Consider the following 22,535-nt stretch of genomic DNA (forward strand, 5'->3'; position numbering starts at 1 on the left):
ACACATTCTAACATTGGAATGATAAAGCTATCCCAAAATAAAAATATTTTCATTATGAGTTATTTAAATTACAAAATCAAATCATATCTTTCTTGTAATTGTTTTGCTGCAAATAAATACAAATCTCGAACATCATGCCAAGATTAACACGGTAATCCTTAAGACTCGGTATTTATTCATATTCTTCAAGGGAACAACAATTATCCATCATATTTTTGGTTCATAAAATAACACAAATCTAGAACTAAAATATATCTAAAGTATTCATCTTAACTTATCAACATGACAAATTACTAGAATATTATTAACTGCGTTTCTGGAATTTCTATCTATCAAATTATTGTAAACTAGACTTAAAAACCTTTCAAAATAAATATTAAACAAGAGAAATAAGTGGAAAGAAACATACCAATTTCATAACTTAACATCTGCCCCCATCTTACCTTTTTGCATGTCCTCATGTAATAAGATGATTAACATGTAGAAGTGTTAAAGAGTAAGTTGGATAGGATATTTCACCATAATATCGAAACCCGTTTCTCTTTCAAATATCTTTGAAAGATGTATTTTTATCTTTCTTAGTGAGCTCATATTCAAGCTTATAAATATCTAGATGGTACTAGATAATAGGGCATCTATATCTACAACCAATCCAATTATGTCCTTTAGACAAGACCAAACGAGCATATTCCTTCACCCTATTACTTGTTGCCTAAGAGTTTTAGTAATTGAATGGCTCTTTATTTTCACTTCAGTAGAGTACATATTCCATCTTTGCTTAGATGCATGGAGGGATTCTTCCCTGATCTCTTCGAAGAATGTTAAATTAGTCTGAATAACATCGTTATGTACAGGTGCAAGAGTAGAAATGACCCCTGTTTGTTCCATAAATTTCTTGTGTTTAATAAGAGTACGCAGGGGACTTTTTGGTTCTCCTCTGACCCAGAGGTCAAGGCCATTTTCCCTTTTTCTATATACATCATGAGCTTTGGACCACTTGACTTGATTTCTAGCAAAAGAAAGGAAGGCTTGAAATTGCACATCTCTAATAAAAGGGCTAGGATTTTCATCCCTTTGCTCCTCCAAGAAAAAGTTATGCATATATAAATCACACAAGAAGTATTTGTTGAAAAGCTTTAATGAAATCAGAAAGAGTAGTGAATTCATTTGATTTTCCTGGCCGGGCAACTTTGATCTTGAGTAACATGTATCATTCCAATAAGAACAAAGGGTGGTTCTTTTCTGGGCATCTACAAGACAGAGCATCAAAGTAAATGGAGCAAACCTATTCGATTTGTTCTAGGGATTTTTGAAGTTGACCCTGTACTAATTCTATCTTTTTATTTTCCTCTCTGAGCTTATCATATGTCTCATCTTCAGTAATTAACAATGATTTTTATTTTTGCATTAAATCCCGATTCTCTTTCGAAGGGACTACTTCACCTCGGTACAGACTTAGAGTCTATTGTTGTTCCTCCAGTATTCTATTCAATACTCGAATAGTGGTGTCCATAATTAATAGGGTATATGGAGGTACACTTTCCATCTGAGTGGCCCTATTGATAAGAACCAACAATTCTGTTTGGATGGTTGCCTCAACTTTCATGATATTAGGGCCCAAATCAGTCTGGGTTTCTACAGAAATAGTGGGTGTCCCTTCTGTTTGGGTTTCACTGGAAGTAAAATAGCTTCTAGTTTGAACTTTGGTTGTTCGAATTCTCTGCTTTTTCATGTGATTCCTTCTGCTATTTTTCAACCAACTTTCAATTTGTTTTACCCTCCTTCGTAACCTCTGGTTTTCTTGCTTCAACAACCTTATTTCGTGATTGGTTTTCTCTCTCGTTCTTTTAGTTGGTTTTTTCAGTTTTTCTAGTCGAGGTAGAAGTTATAGAATCAACAATGTCAGGTTCCTTATTTACAATTTCCTAGAGTTCAGGAAAAACTACATGGTCCACAAGGCTCTTATCATATTGGAATATATCAGTAAGATATTCACACATCTCATATGGTGATAGAACTACTTCTTTCGAGGGTGAACCTAGTTCCATAATAGTGTCAATAAATTCTCTTGATTTTTCCTGCAAAGTAGGGTTCCTGGGATCCTCTAAGGACTATAGTATCTTCGTAGCATTGGAATTGAGAGGAGAGGTTGAGCAATCAAGTGTTGGGATTCACACAAATGGGAATTCTGAACAACCCATGTCTCCCTCATTATTGAAAAATGTTTTATGTTCTCTAACACTTGAGTTATTTCTTGTTCGAATTTGGGGTGAATGGGCCTAGTGCATCTCCTAACGTTCCGGGGACTTCTAAAATACATCTCCTGGTAGTTGTTCACTAGGGTCTGATGGATTTCTCATTTTAGCCAATCTAACTAATCTTCTTCTTTTAACAGATAACGATACCAAGAAGGACGCTATCGGACTTCTGAAATACATCTCTTGGTAGTTGTTCACTAGGGTCTGATGGATTTCTCATTTTAGCCAATCTAACTAATCTTCTTCTTTTAATAGATAAGGATACCAAGAAGGACGCTATCATTTTTTTAACTCTAGCCAATATATGTGAACCTGAGGTCTATGCTTGTTCTTGTATGACCCTTTCTATTTCTAATTTCTCAGGTTCTATAACGGGTGTCTCAGTTTGGGATGTCAACTCACAATTTCCAAAAAAATTTCCCATGTTATTTGTGCTTGAGTTAGTTCCTTATTTACTATTAGCTTAATAATACAATGATGACTAACTACGGAATTTGGGTCCTTGGATTTGCCAATTCTTTCAGTTATTTCATGTAGAAGAGAATTAAATAAGAAATTCAAGTTTATAGTTACCTTCTATCTTAATGCAGCCAACAACTTCAAATGTCATGGCCTTACCACATCATACCGATCATCATGGGTAATGTATCTTTGTACTATCTCTGCTAGCTCATGTCAAGGTTCCAAAAAGGACATCGGGTGATAGCCTTTTCCTTTCTGAAACAATGCTTCACCAGGGTTTATGAACATCGACATGGCACCATGCAGCCTCATATGCCTATCTAACCACCTTTTTCCTTTAGTGGAGAGGTTTGTGACTTCCACTAGAACTGCCTCATTTACTGGTATTTGTCTACCCTTGATTGTTGTTATTCCATTGTGTAGGTTCTGTAAGAATTGCAGGGCAACTGCATCGTCGGATCCTTGTAGCTGAGAGAAGTACTCAGTCCATCCTACTTGTTCCACGATTCTCCGTGCCTACTTAGAAATCCCGAGTTGAGTTGGCTCACTTCGAATTGATCTGTCACTCGTGCTTACTATTTGTTAATAGAAATGATCAAAAGCTGTAAAAAAATCTTAAGCCAACAATTTGCAAAAAAATGACAATATGCAACTTTGTAATTCTCAATGTAACATAAGCACACAATCGTTATAATGATTAGTCATCCTAATTAAGCATGTCAACGTCATACCATGCATGTGAATATTTACTTCCTCCCTATGACAAGAAAGGTCAACTGCAACCATTGATGATTCGGTAAATCGACAACCTATCAATGCATTTATTGGATATAATGGGAAAGGAACCAATCAAGCAAGCTAACACAACAGAGTGTTCAGGTGCATTTAATGATAGGATAAGGTGACACATGCGTATCTTTGCGACGATCGAAGTATAAATGTTATGTGTAAATGACAATATGCACCAAAAGATTACCTGTTGAAGAGAGTATAATAGATTTAACAAAGTCACTTTATAAAAATAATAATATATGCTTTCCTGATATGTTAGAGATAAAGTTTTATTCATAAAGATCTTAAATTACCATTGTAGTTATGGTAAGAGATTTCCAAGTTGGGTTTGGTGATTCCTTTGTTATCTATGAAGTAGGGAAGTCAAAGTCACAAAGTATAGATATGGTGATTCCAATTAGACTTCAATACCACAGGCAGAGCCTCTGCTGCTAGCAGACGTCCATAGCCTTGACAAGGTTGCCTTTTAACCCTTTTGATATGCCAGTGTCCCATTAACTAAAAATTCATGATTTTTTTGTTTTCTCTAAAGACCATTGTTCTGGTGTGGTGACCAGGTAGTAACAATTCCATTCACCGGATCTTTAACACAGTGAACAAGTCGGCTCGTGATGAGACCTCTTGTCCTCTGACTAAAATGTCAGTGGCCATTACCCTGGCTTGGTGACCAGAATGGTAATGTCATTGTGTTAAGTCTGATGATCATGGTAGGTTAGCTTGTGATGAGACCTCCTATTCTTCTGAGAGAAAATATGCTCTTAATTTCTTTTGTTTTTATGTATTTATTTTTCTTAGATCATGAACAATTGGTAAAATAGGGTGGCTCATCAACTCCTTAAGAGTTAGGGATGGCATAAGAATTATGATAATTTTGCCATTTTAAGTCGTGAATTGCTTCCCCACAAGTTTTATGTTTGAAGGAGATCACCAATCCATATTGTAGAAAAACCTGTAGATTCACAAGCTCAGTAATCTACTAAAACAAGAGACAATAATCTACTTCTACTCTTTACAACGAAAACCCATAAACATCGAGCAAACAATAATCAATAGAGGTAGAGAATCAAAGGAACATAACACAATAAATATCTAGGGAAAGCCACAACTCAAAACTCCACTATCTTTTTTGTATTAATCTGGAAAATCAAGATGAAATTACAATGCTTTTTCTCTCTAAAACAATCCTAACGCTCAGCAAATTCAATCTCCAAATCATAAACAAGATCAAGGCAAAATCTTAGCCAATTAACAAGCTCTCCAAGTCTCTATTCCAATGTGTATTTCCTATGAAGGATAACTTGTATTTAAAGGGAAATAAAGCCTCTAAAAATAGCGCAATGCCTCAAGGATCAGTTCCTGAATGCATGCATTGTTAGTGCAACTCAAAAAAATCTAAAATAAATAGTACATTGTCCCTACACTCTAGTCTCAACTGGGTCTTTCTCATAATCAACATGCATGAGTTTCTGACAGTGGAATCTTCAGTTAACTAGAGTAGCACTAATTAGGTCACTAGTGTCCCAACTAATTATTTGCTCACTATTAGTTCCTAAAACTGATTGGAAGTAATTTAACTGGACTTAACTCAATAAACTGAGATAACTAACTAAAACTCATTCATAACTCATCCTTAATTCCTATAAGTTAGGGAGAACATATACAAGTCTTCTAAAAGACTTCCAATTTGAATTTCCAAAATTAATTAAGTTAATTAAACTTAATTAATTATTTTCAAATTGCTATGAGAAAAGAATTCTATTTTAATTCACAGTTTAATTCAAGGAAAAATTAAATTGGAATTTCTTGTTTCCATTTCTCAACACATATGGAGAAAAACATTACTTTGGTGGTAATAAAAATAATATGTTATGAACAAATTATGTTTCTTGCAATACCAGTTCGGCTAAAAATTAGATTTTGATAAGGTTTGTTAAATCAAATAAGATTTTCTTCGCAAGGTAATGTTTGGAGTAATATAGTATTTATCCCATGACAATAAAAGAATACTTTGAAATCATAGAGAGAATTTCATAGTTACAAGGGAGCAGTAGCTATACCCAAGGGAACAGTAGTCCTTCCCAAAGGGAATGACAACTTGTGCGGAAGGTAATAGTGGTTGTGAAAAAGGGAAACAACAATTGTGATAAAATAATGACTGCTATAAAAGGAAACAACATGGTTATGACGGTAAGTTGTGCAGAAATGAAAAAGGAGTTGTTACCAAGGGAATGACAACCATAACAAAAGGACCAACAATTGTAATGAAGGAAACATCAATCATGATTAAGGAAACAATGAGCTTTGTTGCGAAGAAATGACAATTGTGATGAAGGAAATGCAAGTCATGATTAAAGGCACAATGAGTTGTGTTGCAAGGAAACAACAGTTGTGATAAAGGCAATAACAACTTTGATTAAAATAACAACGAGCTTAGCTGCAAGGAAACAACAACTATGATAAAAGAAACAACAACCGTGATTAAAGGAACAACAAACTGAGTTGCAAGGAAACAGTAGTTGTGACCAAGGAGACAATGATTATGGTAAATAAGGCAGTAATTATGCCCTTAATGGAACAACAAGTTGTCCAAAAGAAAACAGAAGTTGTAACCAAAAGGAATAATGGTTGTGACAAAATCAACAAGTTATATTAAAATCATAAATCTCTTCTCCCTTAGTTCTGTTATCATTCAAAAAGTTAAAAAAAAGGCTAAGAAATTTTTACACAAAAGTATATACAATATATACAATATGCAAGAATTTTCTTTTTAAAATTTCAAGGAGATGTAGCGGTCGGGTTACCTCCCCAGTCGGCTACAATCTGAAAATTAGAATCATTACTTATCTCATGGTAGAAAGACTCCTTTGTAAGCGGTTGGTGATAAAGATGTAGTTGGTGTCCATTTGCAAGAAAAGAGGTTTCGGACCCATCAATGGTGGTCAGATTCATTGTGCCATTATTATGAACTTCAACAATTTCATAAGGTCCAAGCCATCTTGTTTGAAGTTTTCTTGGAAAATCCTAAAATATGGAGTCATACAGCAATGCCCAGTGGCCTTTCTAAAACAATTTCTTTTTAATGAGGCGATCATGCCACTTGGCCCTCTAGTGTTGGACAATGGTTGTTGTTGCAGAGCTAATAGGCGTGTCTCGTCCAACACATTAAGTTGATGCAAGTGTTGCTTCTGTGCTTTTTTGAAGTCCATCCCGTCTTGTTTTGTGGTTTTAAGAGTTTTTATTTCAAATTCAATTGAAAAAATCAGTTCTTTTCCAAAAATAAGATGATATGGGGAATGACCAGTAGTTTTACGCCATGTCGTTCGGTAGGCCCATGGGGCTTCTGGCAGTTTAGTTTCTCAGTTCCAACGATTCATGAATACTTTTTTTTTTTAAATCGCCTCCAGAACTTTATTAGTGCTTTCCACCTATCCGTTTGCTTGGGGGTGGTATGGAGAGGTAGCTCTGTGTTTGATATGATAATTCCGAAGGGTGGCGGTGATCTTATTATTTATAAATTAGGATCCTCCATCTGTTATTACTTCTCTTAGTAAACCATATTGCATCAATAGTTTGAATAAGAAGCTGATAATTTCTTCTTCCGTAGCTTTTGGAAGGGCTACTGCTTCCACCCACTTAGTTACATAGTCGGTGCAAACTAAGATGTATGTTTTTTGGTTCGATGGCAGATTGAAAGGACCCACAAAGTCTAAGGCCCATATTTCAAAGGGTTTTATTACTAGTTGTGGCTATAGGGGCATTTCATCATCTTCACTTGGTCGGACCATTCTTTGGCAGCTACCGCAGGCCTGGAAATACTTTTTGGTATCCTTGAATATCATGGGCCAGTAATAGCCTATCTAAAGTAATTTGTGTCCAATTCAACGATCAATACCGCAGGGTTCATCATGGAAATCCTTCATAATGTCATAAATTTCATCTTCCCTAATGCATCTACGAATTTTAAAATCAGAGCCTGTATGGAAGAGATACCCATCTATCCAGGAAAATCGAGCACTGCGCTGAACAATCAATTTCCTTTCTCGTGGTGATAAATGTGCTGGAAGTTTTCTTGTTGCCAGATAATTTTCCACATATGCATACCAAGGTGTCCGAACTGTTACGAAAAACAAATGTTCATCCAAGAATTGATCATCAACTGGTGATGGGTCAATTATCTTAGGTACATGAGACAAGAAATCTGTGATGATGTTCTCTTTCCCTGGGTGGTCTTTGATGGTAATATTGAACTCCTGTAGTAACAATAACCATCGAGTCACCCTACCATTAGTAATTGGTTTATTAGCTAAATATCGAATAACAGAATGATCAGTGTACAGAAAAACTGGGTATCCTGTTATATAATGACAAAATTTATTAATAGCATATACAACAGCTAAAAATTCTTTCTCTATCACTATGTAGTTTAATTCGGTTGGTGTAAGGTTTTTGCTAATATAGTAAATGGAATATGGTTTCTTGTCTTCTTCCTATCCAAGGACAACACCTATTGTTGTATCTGATGCGTCTGATGAAATATGGAAGGGAAAATCCCAATTCGGCCCTCTTAATATTGGAGCTGTTGAGACCAGATTTTTAAGATCTGCAAAGGCAACATCACATTTGTCAGTCTAGTCAAATTCACATTACCTGTTAAAGCATACAATGGTGTAACTATTTTTGAGAAATTTTCTATAAATCGAAGATAATATCCAACATACCCAATAAAACTACGTACCTTTGTTTGTGTACGAGGTGTGGGTAGATTAAGAATTACCTTGATCTTTGTCGGATCTAATTGAATACATGCAGCAGAGAATAATGTCCTAAAACTACACCTTCAGTCATCATCATATGGCATTTTTCATGACTGAGGCATAATCTAGTAGCAATACATCTTTCAAGAACATTTTTCAAATTCTTAAAAGCTTGGTCAAAATCATCACTGTATGGGGTAAAGTCATCGATATACAACTCGAGTCCTTCGTTAATTAGATTAGAGAAAATACTCAAGATCACTCTCTGAAAAGTGGCTGGAGCACTACACAGCCCAAAAGGCAAAAATCTATACGCAAATGTTTCTCATGGGAAGGTAAATGTGGTCTTGTCTTCATCTTCCGGGGTGATCTGGATTTGATTGTAACCGTTTAACCCATCTAGGAAGGAGAAAAACTTCTTCCTAGCGATAGTGTCAAGGAATTGGTCTACAAATGGGAGGGGGAAATGGTCTTTCTGAGTGGCCTTATTGAGTTCTCTATAGTATACACAAATCCTCCATTTCCTATTCTTTTTAGGGATGATGACTAAGGGAGAAACCCATTGGCTATCTAAAATAGGGTATATGGAATTAACAATAGTTTATGTATTTCTTGTTTGACTATATCCTTGAGATGTGGATTTAACCTTATTTGGGGTTGTCGAATAGCACGAGCATCCTTCTCTATATAAATGTGATGGGTACATAGTTGTGGGTCAATGCCTTTCATGTCTGAATATTCCAAAGAAAAAGCCTACTTATATCTACGAATAATCTGGATTAATTTTTCCTGTTGCTAGTTGTTTAGATTGGCATTAATTTTGAGGGTTTTATCTGGTTCAATTTAAATTGGTACGCTATTATTAACAGTAATAGTGGGTATAGATCATTGCTTGGAATTTCTAATGGGTCCCCCTAAACTTCATTATCAAGTATGGATTTCAACATTTGACATGTTGGATTTCATATGGTATACGATGTGTTAATAAAATTGTTAATTACGTCGTCTTTTGTCTAGTTTTTGAGTTCAAGGGCTTCGTCTAATGTAAGAGGGGAGCACAAGTTTTCTTCTTGATAACTGGGTGGACGTAGTCGATAACTTTCAATAGGCGGGCTAGGTTTAGCAGGTGGGTATATGATGAGATTTTTTTTTGCATTTCCTTTGGTAATCATCATATTTCATGTCCTACATCCTATAAATGTGCATTTTATTGCCAACCATGGCCTCCCTAATATCAGAGGGTGCCCATCCAGTTCATTTCTTGACTAATGACCAAATAATCTACCAAGTATTCCCAAGAGTCCACAAAGACAATAATATCTTCTAGAGTACCCTCAGGTCTGACTACTAATCTATAAGCTAACTCCAATAAGGTCAAAATTGGCTTTAAATATGTAATGCCAAAAATATTGCAAGTTGCATGAGTTAAAATATTGATGGCTTCTCCTAAATCTACCAAGGTATTTGGAAAGGTGCAACCTTGAATTTGGACAGTTACTACTGGATTTCTTGGCTCATCGTACTTGACAGGTACCTATTTTCCTAAGATGAGATCAAATAATGTTCCTACAACATGAATTGTTAGTGGGTATTTAGGTTTCCTTCCAACCTTTTTACCACATAACTCTTTGATTGTTTTGGCACACATTGGAACATGTCATATAGCCTGAAGGAGTGGAATTTTTATACATAATTTTTTTAATTCCTCTAAAAGATCAAAATCATGATAGATGGTCGGTTTGATTATTGTAATTCTTTCAGGGAATAGAGTATAGGCAACGATGGTTTTATCATAGCTTTGTTGATTGACAACAACATCAGTTGGTTCTGTTTCAACAATAATTACATTTGGAGGTTTTATTATAGGTTTCTCTTCTATTCGTGTTTCATTGTCTTCCGGTTCTATTGTAGTGGCTACAACCACCCTCCAAAATTTTGGCCTATACCAATTTCGGAGCTTCCCTTGAAGAGTTTAACATGATGACTGCACACACCCGGGTTCACTCGGTGAGCTCATATGAGTCTTTACATTTTCATTGCTTGTTTATTGCATTCAATTCACTGGATGTTGAGGTCTAAGTCATGCTTGTGACCATGTTCTAGTTATGCTCAAAGTCTTTGCTTCATATGTGTTTGTTGTGTTAGCCATGAAAGCATCTGTCGCACTCACACACGGAGTCACATTCACTATCACGTAAGCATTGTCTCGATCATGAATGATCAACCACGAGTGTTGCACTTGTCACTTGCACCATCGGTCAATCATGTTGAACATGTGTGTCTGGATGGTTTGGTTGTTTCGTCGTCAATTCATGCGAGTGTGTGTTCGTATGATAACCTATGCATGTTTCAACTATTCACACACTTAGTCATTTTTGCTGAAGTTCTAACGACCAGAATCCTCACTGGTAGCCGGACCATCACCCTACTTTCAACTTGATCAACTTTCAACTAGAACAACACAAAAGCACCAAGTTAGTCCTTTCAAGCTATGTTGCCCACAAGCAACTCAATCAACTCTCATGCTAGCCACCTAGACAGTTGGACCCGACAGCCACCCCAGGATTGACTCCCCTCAAAAATTGCATAGAGACTATTGACCTCACTCGTTCAACTGAATAAGGAGATTTCGTAGACAACTCGGATGGACACCAAGTGCCCCCCCATCTCCTTAAAAAAATTGCGCAGTTTTCCCAATCAGTCATCCAGACAATCGACCAACTGTTCATCTTAGAAATTGCACAGTGCTAATGAGCAGGCCTTCCGTTGCCCATTAGTCAGCTCAGCTCATAAATTGCGCAAAGATGATCAGTAGGCTGGCTTCCTAGCCTCAATGCAGTTTTCCCAACCAACAGCTCCTAGTAGAAAACTGCATGTTCCCTCCAGGAATTGCACAGTTTCTGCTACAAGTGACTGAGCAGCCAACTGCAAGTTCCCTCAGGGAATTGTGAAATTTTGGTTTCCAGTGACCCCAACAGCCAACTGGAATTTCCTTCTGGTAATTGCGTAGTTTTGGCTACCAGCGACCCAATAGCCAACTGGTAGTTCGTTCTCACTGCCAATATCCTAGGCAGTTCCCTAGAAAAACTGCGCAATCCCTACCTACTAACCCTTCATGCAGTCCAACTTGTTCCTCTTGAAAATTGTGCAAATATGGCTATCCAACCCTTGCTCACTGTTCATTCCAGAAAATGAGCAGAGCATGCCTACCTTGCCCTCCTACAACTCGAACTGTCCCTCCCAAAATTTGCTTAATTTTGCCTCCCAACTGAGCCAGACCTTGCAGATAGTCACTTTCGACTCAGATTGTTTGTCTCCATCCCTCAGTGACTCTTGTGCAATTTTCATTAGTAGTTTCCTAGATCCATCATCCCCCATCACAACCATGCTGCCACTCCCAGTCAGCTGCATCCAAATGATTATGTGCCACGGTAGACTAGGAGGTTTTGGATTTGATGTCGTGTCGTCATGAATGACTGTAGGTATAGGTACACCAACAAACATGTCAATATGACAAATGGGATGAACAAAGGGAGCACATGTAGATGGACAAGTTAACCAATGGATGAACAAATGAAGTATGTGAAGCGGACGAACGTGACGAGCATGCAACTTTGCGAATAAGTGAGCCTCTCAAGCCTTCCAACATGAAAGCAAGGAACAACATGCTAAAGCTTCATCAAGCGAACCAAGGACCATCGAAGACTCTGTGCACTTCGCCATGTGGAGGTGAAGCTATGATACACCATGAATAAATCCATGACTTAGCAGCACTGTAGCTCGACATGCACTTCAACAGCAACACGAATGTACTAGCATTGACATGTTAAGTCATGAGTCATGTTTCCCACATCTCCACTATGGGCTTGTTGTAAATCAATGTGATGTAACGTGGAAGTCCAAGAGACCTACTTGTTGAACATAGAGTCATGTAAGTCGAAAATTCATGGAAGTTGAATGGTCATGAGGGTAGTCGAACAACCACAAGGGTTAGTTTCACCCTTGGCTATAAATACCCCTCTCATTTGTACATGAGAGGACTTTCCACCTCAGCTCCTCCCAAATAGCCAAGAGAGTCTGTAATATTGTCTTTGAGGAGTAAGTAGTGGCTCCAATGCCCCCCTGACAAGGTTAGTGATGTATGGTGTAACGATGTGTTTTCACACATGTATTATATTTGTTGTAAAACTGATCTTTAACACTTGTAATGCATGTTTTTTTAACCTGTGTTCTACATCTGAACTGATTCATTTTTTGTAATGCATAATCTATTAATGGAAATGTGTTGTATATGTTGTTAACGTTGTCTTGTTTGTGTCGACTGCTCTGCCAGACATCAGACAAACCTTTCACATGAACCTTGTTGTAACAACCGTTGCACCCATTCAGACTGATCGTGAGTGTTGTACGTGATATCTTACATTGCATGTTGTGACTACCGCATCCAAGTGGACTGCTCCACCAAAAGTTGTGTATGTCCTTTTGTGTTGTGTGTTCCTAGCCAAGTTGGGATTGATCCCTTTCAACCTGGAACTCACCTTCACTCTCTTCCCCTCACAGTGAAAGAACCATTGACACAAGTACACTTACACTCACCAGGCACGTGAACCTCACTTCCCAAAGATAAAGCAGACCAATCTCCAGTGCTGAAAAGAAAGAGTTGAGGAAATTCCTTAAGATAATGGCAACCAGACCATCATACGAGATGGGAATCCCACACTAAACAGTGTGTGGTCTAGTTGGGACTTCATACTGAGGTGATCCCTTTAATGTTGGCAGGCCTAGCATCGTCAAAATTTCTGGCACTAGAAGGAGGGAAGCCAGTTGTACATGGCTGAAATTCCCCTCACACTCATTCAACAAACATCTGGTCAAGGCAGTAACTCGCACTCTCTCTCACCTACACGCGACTCAGCGGTTGGTTACTCCTCACCTCCCAGTGTTGAGCATGAGACTTCAGATCAACACCTTCACTCTACTCGTCCCATCACTCGCTAGTTCACGAAAACAGTCATAATGATCCCGGATAGATAACATCTTCCATGCACAACGAGGAAAGAAAAGGCCACTCCCACAAGTGTTGTTGTATCATCAGTGGAAGAAGCAACCCTTTCCACACTTGAAGGTCTAGGAGAAGCTATCAAAGACGAAAATAAATCTCCAATCCTTTGGAAAAGTGAACAAGGCACTCTTGTGATCTCGGGATCAGACTTTTGTGTAGGAGGCAGAGGGGAAGGCAGTGGAGGAGGCCGAGGCAGACACGAAACAACAGAATCAGAGTCAGAAACATTAGACTCTAAAAGAGAGGAAGAGTAGGAAGAAGATGAACAGATGATTGACCCAAATCTTGAATGGATGACTCAAGGACCATTGACTCTCCCGTCCGTCTTGCATAAGATGCTGAGGCGAGCAGAGAGAATGAACATCAAGTTCGATCCTAACAGCACGGTAAAGGCAGAAGACCACCTAGACAACTTCTACCTACAACTGCAGACCCTCGAGGTGCGTTATGATGATGTCACCTGTAGATTGTTCACATGTACCTTGGTTGGTCGTGCAGCTGCTTGGTATCACAACCTTCCACCAAACTATATACACAACTAGGTCATATTCAAACGCACATTCCTTGAGAATTTCACTGATCACAAGACCCCAACCATGCTACTCAAAGAGTTGGGAAGCCTCAAGATGGAGGGAAAAGAGAAAGTGAAAGATTTCAATCAGAGGTTTACACATATATTAAATAAGTTTCTAGCAGACACTAAGCCTCATGACTCCATCACCACTGATTACTACATGTACGCAATGCCAATCAAAATTGTGCAGTTCTTCAAGTGAGCTACGAGACCAACACTATTGGAAAATTATGAAGAGGCTATCATTGTTGAGAAAGACCTACGTGCAGTTGGAGTAATCAAGGATGATGAATCAACGAAGGACTCCAAGGATGCGAGCAGGAAGTCCCAAGCAATAGCGAGCAAGGGTAGAGACAAGGAAGCAACCGGTATTGAGACCCTTGCTATCCTTGTCAAGAGCTTGACCACTGAAGTGTCTGAACTCAAACAACATAAAACAGACACTTTTGCAAGCAGTCATCTGCCCAAGCAGAGACAGGTAAGTATCTCATCAAGCAGCGATCGGATCATTTCAAAACTGCGCAGAAGCCTATGTTCTAGCTCGAATAGTGTGTGGATCCTAAGTTCTGATATTTCTACGAAGAACATGATCCTGAGAACTCTTGTTCGAACTAGAAGCGAGTCACAAATGCTTTCTACATTCATACACCCAATGTGCAAAGAAATATGCAGGAGCAACTAAAAGACATTGACAATGATCAAGAGGTTGCACATGATGAGCCATCAAGCTCTAGGCATGACATGAATGCGTATCAATGCTCGCAAATGAACACTGAGAAGCAGCCCTGGAAGAAAAATGACCATTACGACCTTAGAAGTAAAGGGGCTCCCCCTACACTTTGGGAGGTGCAAGAAAAGATCAGACTGCTGGTAAGGAAGGTCGATCCACCAGCTGCCCCAAAGCAGAAAACACAAAACAAGTCCGGGAAGATAGCAGGGGATAAGGCTACATCCATAAGCAGCAAGTTGCGAAATACTTCACCGGACAACATGAACATCCATTCCACCCTAGACACCTCTGTGATTTAACCACCTCTGGACTATAACATTGTTGATGACATGAAGAAAAATCAAGCGAAAATTAGTTTGTTCAAGTTGGCTAAGATCCAGAGTTAGCGAGATATCCTTTTGCGCGCTTTGTGACAAACAACAATAGATAATGCAACCTCTACCAACCAGGTAGCAAGAACACCTCCCGAATCACTTTCCACAGTGCTCAGTGCTCAATATGCTCCGAATGGAAGAAGAAAACTCAGGTTGCCCTCTATTCCTACTTTCATTTCAAGTTTTTAACTACAATGTTCACAACTGCTTGGTTGATTATGGCACAGCAACCAACGTCATGCCATTCTCCATTACTAAGAAGATCAATGCACAATGGAGCGAGACATCTGCGCAAATCATCCAACTTGATCGAACATCGGTACTAGCCATTGGTGAACTACGAGACGTGAACATCCGACTATCCCATGACAGTCGAGTCCACCATTGCATCAACATAGTTTTTGTGGACATACCGGAAGCATATGATCTATTACTCAGTAGAGACAGGTCCAACGAGCTAGATGGATATTTCGCTACAAACTGGTCTCACATGTGGCTTCTGTACAAGGGCAAGTGCAACCAAATCCAGGTAGAATCCAAGAGGTACATGAAGAATAATGTCACTCCCATCAATGGCGAGAATGAACCGTTGGCTCTCGCAGAACTCATGTTTGACAACTGCCTCCTTGAGACAAAATTGGGGTGTTATCCTGCACGACCAACTCCAACCCCACCAGACACATAGTTGGGACTTCTTCCTTGCCCAACTGATGGCAATGAAACTTGTATAACACATTGCACCAATAGTAGCAGTAGTAGCAGCAGCACTAGCGCATCAAGTGGTCCATGTATGATGAGTTGTGGACTTTTTACTTCGACAGGTCAAAGACATGGGATGACTTAGGAGCCGGGTGTGTTCTGATTGACCCTTGCAATAGGAAGCATCTGGTGTCAAGCCACTTACAGTTTGAGTGCACAAATAATGTAGCAGAATATGAAGCAATCGTGTTGGGCTTGTAGAAGGCCATGAGCCTCAAAGTGGTCATGCTTAAAGTGATAGGTGATTCAGAGATAGTGGTATGGCAGGTATGTGACACCATTCATTGTTTATCACCACATCTAAAAAGCTACCAAGAAGAGGTGTGGAAACTAATCTCAAACTTCCAAGCATTTAATATCATTTTTGTGCCACGTACGCGTAAAGCAACTGCCAATGCACTGGCAAATGCAACCTCAAGAATGTCACCGATTAGGAATAGATTTACTATTGAAATTTTGTACAAACCATCTATCCCAGACAACATAACTAACTTACACGTGTTTAATGATGATCAATAGATACTACATTTTATGTCCAACGTTGACATTTTCAAATATGCAACAATAGATGACGACGAGCACGAGCGCTCTCTACAAGTAGGAGCTTATGGCATGAAAGGCCACATTATCACAAAAGGTGTGGTATCACTGGAAAAGCTATATGACTTGCAAGAGCAGTTCAGAGGGCCAAGGAACAACAAGACCCATAGTTCCACCATGAGGCATGAACTGATAAACTTGGGAACAAAAAAGGATTCCAAGTTTGTTAATCTTGGTACATGTTGTACACTGCAAGAAAGGCAAGCCTTCATCTGCTTGTTTAAACAGTACGGAGATGTGTTCACGTGGACGTATGACAACCTGAAAACTTATGACACGCAGATCATCCAACATATCATCCCAATCAAGGAAGGGATCAAGCCACATCAACAAAATCTGATAAAATTACATCCGTCACTTAAACCTGTCATACAGAAAGAGCTTACTAAATTGTTGGATGCGCGGATCATATAAAAAGTTCGTCATTCCACTTGGGTCTCCAACCTTGTGCCTGTACGAAAGAAGTTCTGGGAAATCCGCTTGTGTCGATTTCCGGAACGTTAACCATGCCTCAGACAAAGACAACTACCCCGTGCCATCTATGGACCATATTTTTCAAACAGTATCTGGAGCACAAATTTTCTCTCTCCTTGATGGTTTTTCAAGATACAATCAGGCTCTGGTAGTGGAACCTAACAGACTCAAAACTACTTTTCATACCAAACGGGGTACGTTCACGTATAGACGAATGTCATTTGGGCTTGTAAATGCAGGCACAACATTTCAGTGCCCTATGGACATCGCCTTTCACGGGCTGATTGGGTAGAGCATGGTGGTGTACCTCAATGATGTGAATGTGTTCTCAAGAAAATGAGAAAACCACATACACCATCTTAAGAAAATTTTCAAGCATGTCGAAGATATGGGATTTCCCTGAATCCCAAGAAGAGTGTATTCATCGTGTCAGAGGGGAACCTCCTCGGACACATTGTTTCCAAGAGTGGGATCAAGGTGGATCAGGATCGGGTCCAAGATATCACGTGGATTCCTCACCCAGTCAAGAAGAAAGCCATGCATTCCTTCTTAGGAAAGATAAACTTCCTCCATAAATTCATCTTGAATTATGTGCAAATAGTCAAGCCCATGCAAGAAATGATTAAGAAAGATGTAGTGTACACCTGGGGCAAGAAAGAAAAGCATGCATTCACCCAGATTAAGCAATCCATTTCCGAAGCGCCCACACTTTACAACCCAGATTTCAAAAAATATTTCCTGCTATACACCTTCACTTCTGATAACTCACTAGCTACAGTACTCACTTATAAATACAAATATAATGATGAATGTCCCATATCTTTCATGAGTGTAAGCATGCAGGGACAATAGCTTAACTACCCCACCATTGAAAAACAAGCTTATGTAGTTTACAAGGCGGTGAAACACTTCAAGCCCTACTTGTTAAAGAACCACTGCATAGTCTTCATCCCCCACCCAATAAATCTTACATTGCTGGTACAACAAGAGCTGGGAGAATGACGAGTGAACTAGATGACAGGTTTGCAAGAATATGATATTGAAATCAAGCCAGTACACACGATCAAAGGACATGGGATCTGTAGACTTGCAGCTAAAGCAGTACATGCTCTGGAGAATGAAGAAGAGCTCATCGGTTGGGAGCAAGAGATTGAAATGTACGAAATAAGGTGAGCAAGACCCACAGAAAACAAAACCTCTTGGTACGCAAATGTATGCCAGTACCTTGAGCATGGCACCATACCCTCTCAATTTTCTATCAGACAAAAGAGGGCATCGCACCTGAAAGCCTTAGCATATCAGTCGGTGCACAGATTTCTTTACAGAAAGCACAATAATGGAGTTTTTCTCAGGTGCCTAGAGGCACATAAATCAGAGAAGGTACTTTAATATCTGCATGAACGACCTGCCGGGGGTCACTTTGCAAGAAATACCACTGCACACAAGGTTATTCAAGCCGGTTTTTACTGGCCCACATTATTTAAGGATGTGCATGCCTATGCCTGCAAATTCCCAGTCTGCAACGATGCGCCGACAGAATACGAAGATTAGCAGCCCCACTACACCCTATTGTAGTGACTGAACCATTCCAACAGTGGGCCCTGGACATTGTTGGGGAAATTTTCCCTCATTCATCAAAGAAACACTACTATATCCTAACAACAACCGACTACTTTATGTGGTGGACAGAGGCAGTTTTGCTCAAACAAGTGAAAGACCAAGAGGTCATCAACTTCCACTAGCAGAATATCATCACGCTTCGGTGTTCCGGTATCACTTTCTTTTTATAATGAAACTTATTTTTCATCTTTGAAACTCTATAACTTTGCATTACAGAATGGTATTGTGCTAAAGCATTCATCGAATTACTATCTACAAGGAAACGGTCTAGCAGAGTCTACGAATAAAAACCTCATCCGTATAATCAAGAAGATCGTTTTCGCTGAGCAGCGTAACTAGCATACCACCCTGAAGAATGTACTATGGGTTGACCTTTTAACACCTAATCCCTCTCTGAATACCTCACCATACTTTCTGGTTTACGGTAAAGAAGTTATCCTCCCGCCAAATATCTACTTGCCTGCTCTTCAGCTTTCCTAGGAATCCCAAGGCGACCCTTGCTAGCTAGTTCGGCGTAGGATGGATGCTCTCCATAAGCTCCAGGAAGAAAATATGAAAGAAAAATAAAAATTCACAGTCCACCAGAACTGTCTCAAGAGGTGGTTCAGTAAGAAGTCTGCGGGGAAATATAGCTTCGATGTGGATGACTTAGTTGTGAAATGGGATAAGCCCCATGAAGAGAAAGGCAAACATACGAAGTTCCAATCCCTTTGGATTGGCCTGTACACAATTCATGAGAAGCTTGGCCCATACATGTATCGTTTGTGATCATTCGATGGGAGGATTAACAACCTTCCTGTCAACGACCAACATCTCAACCATTATTTTCAATAGGTCAAGTCATGCCCGTGCCATGTACATAGTGTGCTTGCTGCTTGTTGTTTCATTTGGTTTGTTTTACTTATTATCTTTGCTTTCATTTTATTTGATTCTTATTACTATTTTTGTTCACGTTCATTTTGTTTGTTTGGTATATTAATACTTTTGTTTCCGGAAATAAGTGTTGCCAACCACTACGTTCTGGATTTTGAATAGAGTATGTGGCTGAAATTTGAAGAGACTTGTGACACTACAGCACTTGGCCAGTCTTGTGTCCATTTTCTTTGTGCTCAGTTACAACCTTTGGCCGATGAAGTCCTCATGGAAAATGCAAATCATCTGTAAGGGAAGATTTGGTACAACGATAAACCTATGTCCACACTAGGAAGCCCCATTCCTGTACTCGACCTTCTGCTCTGTATGTTTAAGCTCATACAACTAGTAGAAATGGAGAAGCAGAAAAATCTAAACAAGCAAACCCATGTCAGAGGTCTTACATGATTCTCTGAAGGAACAACCACTTCTAATCTCAATAAGTTGAGATCTCTCCTCCGCCCCGAAAATAAATAAGTGCCTATGCACAATTCTCTTAAAAAATACGAAGGCGAAAGAAGAGAAAGGCTTCCTGCACAGATAGTTGAAGCATGCAACTCCACTGGGGTACTGACCAAGCTCGCTGGCAGTGGAGCAATGTGTGTGTTCCTGCATGACTCCACCGAGGTACTGTCCAAGCCTGCTAGTAGCAGAGCAACACTAGAGATGAAAACTTATACTCTGAAAATATTCAACTCACGAACTAAACTACCCTTCCCAGATTCGAAACACTGAGATCTAAGCTGGACTTTTGATTTTGTTTGACTGAGTTGGCAAAGGGTGAACCATGTATGTCCATGGGGTAAGTGGGGAAACTAAAGTAACCTACACAACGATTCAATACTCCCCGAAATACCAAGGCCCTATGCTAGCGATGAACCAAAACGGAGAAGTTGGAGTTCTACCAGTGTGTCACCAAGTGTTGTAGTGGCTACAACCACCCTCCAAAATTTTGGTCTGCACCAATTTTGAAGCCTCCCTTGAAGAGTTTCACTTGATGACTACACACACCCGGGTTCACTCTGTGATCTCGTGTGAGTCTTTACATTCGCCTTGCTTGTTTATTGGATTCAAGTCCCTGCATGTTGATGTCTAAGTCATGCTTACGACCATGTTCTAGTTATGCTCAAAGTCTTTGCTTTGTATGTGTTTGTTGTGTTTTCCATGAAAGCATTTGTCACACTCACACATGGAGTAAGGGAAGATTTGATACAACAATGAACCTATGTCCACACTGGGAAGCCCCATGCCTGTGCTCGGCCTTTTTCTCTATATGTTTAAGCTCATCTAACTAGTAGAAATGGAGAAGGGGAAAAATCTAAATGAGCAAACCCATGTGAGAGGTTTTACATGCTTCTCTAAAGGAACAACCTATTCTAATCTCAATAAGCTGGGATCCCTCTTCTGCCCCAAAAATAAATAAGTGCCTATGCACAGTTCTCTTAAAAAATACAAAGGCGAAAGAAGAGAAAGGCTTCCTGCGCAGAGAGTTGAAGCATGCAACTCCACCAGGGTACTGACCAGGCTCGCTGGCAGTGGAGAAATGTGTGTGTTCCTGTGTGACTCCGCTGAGGTACTATCCAGGCCTACTGGCAGCAGAGCAACATCAGAGATGAAAACTTATAATCTGAAAATCTTCAACTCACGAACTAAACTACCCTTATCGGATTCGAAACACTGAGATCTAAGCTGAAATTTTGATTTTGTTTGACTGAGTTGGCAAAGGGTGAACCATGTATGTCCATGGGGTAAGTGGGGAAAACGAAGTAACCTGCACATCGATTCAATACTCCCCGAAATACCAAGGCCCTATGCTAGCGATGAACCAAAACGGAGAAACTAGAGTTCTACTAGTGTGTCGCCAAGTGTTGTAGCGGCTACAACCACCCTCCAAAATTTTGGCCTGCACCAATTTCGAAGCCTCCCTTGAAGAGTTTCACTTGATGATTGCACACACTCGGGTTCACTCCGTGAGCTCGTGTGAGTCTTTACATTCGCCTTGCTTGTTTATTGCATTCAAGTCCCTACATGTTGATGTCTAAGTCATGCTTGCGACCATGTTCTAGTTATGCTCAAAGTCTTTGCTTCATATGTGTTTGATGTTTTCGCCATGAAAGCATTTGTCACACTCACACACAGAGTCGCATTCACTGTCCCGCAAGTGTCATCTCGATAATGAATGATCAACCATAAGTGTCACACTTGTCGCTTGCACCATCAGTCAGTCATGTTGAACATGTGTGTAAGGATGGTTTGGTCGTTTCGTCGTCAAGTCATGCAAGTGTGTGTTCTTATGATCACCTATGCATCTTTTGACTATTCACACACTTAGTCATTTTTGCTGAAGTTCTAACGACCAAACTCCTCACTAAAATCTGAACCATCACCCTACTTTCGACTCATTCGAATGTCAACCAAAATAATGCAGAAGCACCAAGCTAGTCCTTTCAAGCTACGCTACCCACAAGCAACTCAATCAACTCTCATGTTGGCCACCTCGAAAGTCAGACCCTATAGTCACCCCGAGACTAAATCCCATAAAAAATTGCACAGAGCCCATTAACCTCACCCGTTCAACTGACTAGGGAGATTTTGCAGACAGGCCGGACAGACACCAAGTGCCCATCCCTATCTCCTTCAGAAAATTGTGTAGTTTTCCTAGTCAGTCATCTGGACAGTCGACCGACTATTCATCTCAGAAATTGTAGTGCTCATGAGCAAGACTTTCATTGCCCATCAGTCAGTTCAGCTCAGAAATTGCGTAGAGATGATCAGTATGCCAGCCTCCCAGCCTCAATGCAGTTTTCCCAGCCAGCAGCTCCTAGCAGCAAACTGCCTGTTCCCTCTAGGAATTGTGCATTTTCTACTACTAGCAACTAAGAAACCGACTGGGAGTTCCCTCTGGGAATTGTGCAGTTTTGGCTGTCAGTGACCCCAATAGCCAACTGAGAATTGCGGAGTTTTGGCTGCCAGCGACCTAGCAACCAACTGGCAGTTCCCTCTAGGAATTGCGCAATTCTAGCTGCCAGTCTCCTGGGAAGCTCCTGAGAAAAACTGCATAAGCCCTGCCTACTGACCCTTCATGCAGCCTGGCCCGTTCCTCTGGAAAATTTTGCAAATTTGACTATCTAGCTCTTGCTGACTGTTGGTTCTGGAAAATTTGG

The sequence above is a fragment of the Pinus tabuliformis genome, chromosome 3_2 (assembly GCF_031772625.1).
Source record: "Pinus tabuliformis cultivar Carrire ecotype Pingquan chromosome 3_2, CPIR1, whole genome shotgun sequence".
Taxonomy (NCBI): domain Eukaryota; kingdom Viridiplantae; phylum Streptophyta; class Pinopsida; order Pinales; family Pinaceae; genus Pinus; species Pinus tabuliformis.